The following is a 4,529-nucleotide window of genomic DNA, read 5'->3' as shown; positions in this document are numbered from 1 at the left end:
TCTTTTTGATAGTTATGAGTCGTATTTTTGTATATATATTTATATTTATATAGTTGTAAATGTTATGATGATTTATTTCTGATGTTCCAAATGTCTGAATAAGAATGACAGTTAGTGCAGAATGGTGAATTTTTTTGTTTGTTGTGGGGGGGAGGGTTCGTCCAGGGAGCCATACAAGCTAGAACCGCCACTGAGAGGATAATGTAACTGGCTTGAGGCCTAGACATCATGACACCCTACTGGGAGACTTGGTGCTTGATGCTTGATCTTGTGTAGAGGCTATTACTGAGATCAGTGGACATAGATATCAGATCCTGTTCCGTTTAAATAAATCCTTGGGTGTTTTAACTTCTTCAGGATCGGTGAGTCCCCTGACGTTGAGCTAACGTAGGCTAATGCGATAAGCATGAGGTTGTAAGTAACAAGAAAATTTCCAAGGACAAAGACATATCTGATATTGGCAGAAAGCTTAAATTCTTGTTAATCTAACTGCACTGTCCAATTTACAGTAGCTATTACAGTGAAAGAATAACATGCTATTGTTAGAGAGTGCACAGTTTTGAACATGAAAGTTATTAATAAACAAATGAGGCACATATGGGCAGTCTTGATACAACATTTTGAACAGAAATTCAATGGTTCATTGGATCAGTCTAAAACTTTGCACATACACTGCTGCCATCTAGTGGCCAAAATCTAAATTGCAGCTGGGCTGTAATAATACACAATGGCATTTCTCTTGCATTTCAAAGATGATGGTACAAAAAAATACAAAAGAACGGTTGGTTTTTTCTTTGTATAATCTTTTACCAGATCTATTGTGTTATATTTTCCTACATTCCTTTCACATTTCCACAAACTTCAAAGTGTTTCCTTTCAAATGGTACCAAGAATATGCATATCCTTGCTTCAGGGCCTGAGTTACAGGCAGTTAGATTTGGGTATGTCATTTTAGGAAAAATTAAAAAAATTGTCGGATCCTTAAGAGGTTTTAAGCCCATCGCTGAGCACACATTTGCTATAAGTCTGTTCTGTAAGCTACTCTCTCTTTTCATTTCCCCTGAACACCAGATGTATTTTGTTGTTTCCTACCCCGCAGCAGTTGGCTTTTAACAATATACATGGTCTTAGTCTACTCATTAGTCTAAAAGCTTCCTTTCAGTAGGATCTAGTTAAAACACAGAGGGGAACACTCTACCTCTTCTAATCCAACAAGCCTTTGCTTTCATTCCTCTGCTGTTCTGTCATTCCTCTCAGAAGAATGAAGATCAGTATCGCTACAAGCCCCTCTCCTCTCTCTCTCTCTTTCTCGCTCTCCAACAACTTCAACTGAAAATCTGATTTGATCAAGTTCTCTGTTCTGTTGTTTCTCTGAACAACAAACTGTGGAAGGAGAAAATAGGTTATAAAGGTAACAACAATCCACAACCAGTGTTGCCTCTGATAAACTCCCCAACAAACAGACTAGTGGGACCATGACCTTTGACATAGTTATAAACCAACCCACATCCACCACACCTCCATGTCTCACCATAAAAAGTCTCTATCCAATAGGGTATTCTCCTCTTGTTCCTCCCTCTCTCTCTCTTCCTGGGTCAATACAGCATTAGCATCCCCTCTTCCTCCTCTGTTCCTCTCTTCCTCTGGGATCTTGGAGGAGTCCCAGTGACATCAGACTCGTGCTTCTCCAGCTATAGACCCCTCCAGCCTCCTCCTCCTTCCCTCCTCACACGGTGCGCATCGCTCTGCTTGGCTTGGCCACTTAGCCTAGGCTGTACGATGGATCACCAACCCCACGCAATCCTCCTTCCAGGTCTTTACATAGACACTGAATGCTAAGTCAGGCAACAGGCAGCCTGAAGCTGCTGGTCTAAATTAGTCAGGAGGCAGCATGCTCTCAGCTCTCATCCCGATTACAGGAGATTTACAGGAGGATTAGAAGGCAAGGAACAACAGCAGGAGGAGCTCTCCTGACAGGCTGGCAAGGAGCTGAGCAGTAAGGCCTGCTCTCTCTCTCTTTCACTTTCTCCCTGTTTTTTACCCTTATGTTCCGTATCTCTTCTCCTGGTCTGCTCTCTCTCTCTTTCTCTTTCTCCCTGTTTTTTAACCTTATGTTCCGTATCTCTTCTCCTGGTCTGCGCTCTCTCTCTGTCTTTGAAAGTTATTCTCCATCTCCCTCTCCCTCTCCCTCTCTCTGTCTCTAATCTTTCTCTCTCTCTTTCTCCCTCTCTCTCTCCCTCCTATTCTTCTCCCTCTTTCATTGCCATTCTCCATCTTTCTCCTTATGTCAGCGCTAGCCTCTCTAATGGTCTAATCCATTTGAAGGGACAACAAACTAACCCTGCTGTTACTGCGAGCCAGGGGCCTAGTCAGTTAATTGTTCCAAAAATGGCATGCAAAGTACACACACATGCACGCGTGCGCACACACACACACACACATACGCACACACATATAGAGGGAGGGAGGAGCACATACCCACATTCACACACAACATAATTGTCCACAGAAAGATGTCTGCTATAAAATGAGGTAACATGGACTATAGGTTACAATCACTTGAAATAATACACAGAAGATGCTTAGAACTGTGTTTTCAGTCCCAATAGTATGTGTGCACCAGCCTAGCAGAGAGCTTACTGACTAAGTAAGTCTGCCCCTTACTGGCTGTTTGCAGAAGCACAATAGAGCTCCAATACAGTTCAAAACGAATCAAATCAAATCATATGTTATTGGTTGCATACACATGTTTAGCAGATGTTATTACAGGTGTAGCAAAATGCTTGTGTTCCTAGTTCCAACAGTGCAGTAATATCTAACAATACACAACAATACACACAAATCTAAAAGTAAAATAATGGAATTAAGAAATACAGAACAATTAGGACGAGCAATATCGGAGTCCGGAGTATCAAAAGTTCGGAACCAGGCCCAGCCAATCAGAATTCGTTTTTCCCCAGGATGTGGAGGTCCTGGGCTGGCGTGGTTACACGTGGTCTGCGGTTGTGACGACAGGAGGCAGCTTAAGGTAGAGAAATGAACATTCAGTTTTCTGGCAAAAGCTCCGGGAGACTTTCCTGCTGTCAACATGTCAATCGCACGCTCCCTCAAAACTTGAGTGGCATTGTGTTGTGTGACAAAACTGCACATTTTAAAGTTGCCTTTTATTGCCCCCAGCACAAGGTGCACCTGTGTAATGATCATCCTGTTTAATCAGCTTCTTTATATGCTACACCTGTCAGGGGGATGGATTATCTTGGCAAAGTAGAAATGCTCACTAACTGGGATATAAACACATTTGTGCACAAAATATGAGAGAAATAAACTTTTGTGCCATGGAACATTTCTGGGATTTTTTTTTTCAGCTCATGAAACATGGGACCAACACTTTACATGTTGTGTTTATATTTTTGTTCAGTATATATATATATATATATATGTATGTGATGGGATGTATAGACATTATGGACAGTATGTGGATAGAATATATAGTATATCTGAAGAATACGTAGGATAGAATAGTATATGTACAGCAATAGTTGAATAGGATGGCCTTGACTAGAATACAGTATATACACATATAATGGGTAAAACAGTATGTAAACATTACTCAAGTGACCAGTTAGTTATGTGCCAGTGCCAGTGCTACATGTGTTTCAAAGCATCCATGTCTTAGAAGCACTAAAATAGAGTGTACAGTTTAAGGGTACTGTTGAGCTGAGCCTTTTAAAACAAGCCTAAGGCAAAGACATTATCCACAACCAAACGCACCTGTGCTCTCTGATCTCTCTGCACCTCCTCTCACTGACAAAACTAATGCAAGAACACACACATTTATATAACTATGCCTATCATAGCGAGCTCTTGTGAAAACCCCTGTAGCTATACACATAAAACAAATAATACAAATCTGTCAGAAATCGTCGATTGAAGCACCTGCCTGGTATTAAGTGTTAGTTAGACAACAGACTGCTGTTGCTGGAAACACTAAGGGCTTCCAATCTCTGTCGATCCTATCAAATGTCCCTAGCCCATTGAAGACGTCTCATAGCTTATCAAAAGCTGCCTTTGGCGTTCTGTCAGATCAACTTTGCAGTACCAGTGAAATAAACTTTCAAGACAACAAAATGCTGTTATATTCACTGAACTAAAAGCTCCATAGAACAAGAAGAGGTAGGCATATGCACAGTAGGAGGTATGTTGGAATACTAGGTTGCAACATCTCAGCCAGTCATTTGAGGCACAAAGAGATTCAGAGAGTTTCAGAGAGATTCACATGATGCCAGAAAGCACAAGTTCTCAGGTTCTATGGTGCAATGGTTAGTACTCTGGATTTTGTATCCAGTGATCAGAGTTCAAGTCTTGGTAGGACCTGCCTGGTGAGACAGATAAGAAGAGAAAGATCATTTACATTTTTAGTCATTTAGCAGACGCTCTTATCGAGAGCGACGTACAGGAGTAATTAGGGTTAAGTGCCACATCAACAGAATTTTAATCTAGTCGGCTCGGGGAATCAAACTAGCAACCTT

This window comes from Salvelinus alpinus, chromosome 17 (genome assembly GCF_045679555.1).
Source record: "Salvelinus alpinus chromosome 17, SLU_Salpinus.1, whole genome shotgun sequence".
Taxonomy (NCBI): Eukaryota; Metazoa; Chordata; class Actinopteri; order Salmoniformes; family Salmonidae; genus Salvelinus; species Salvelinus alpinus.
The sequence above is the reverse complement of the archived record's forward strand: the minus strand, read 5'-3'. Positions refer to the sequence as shown.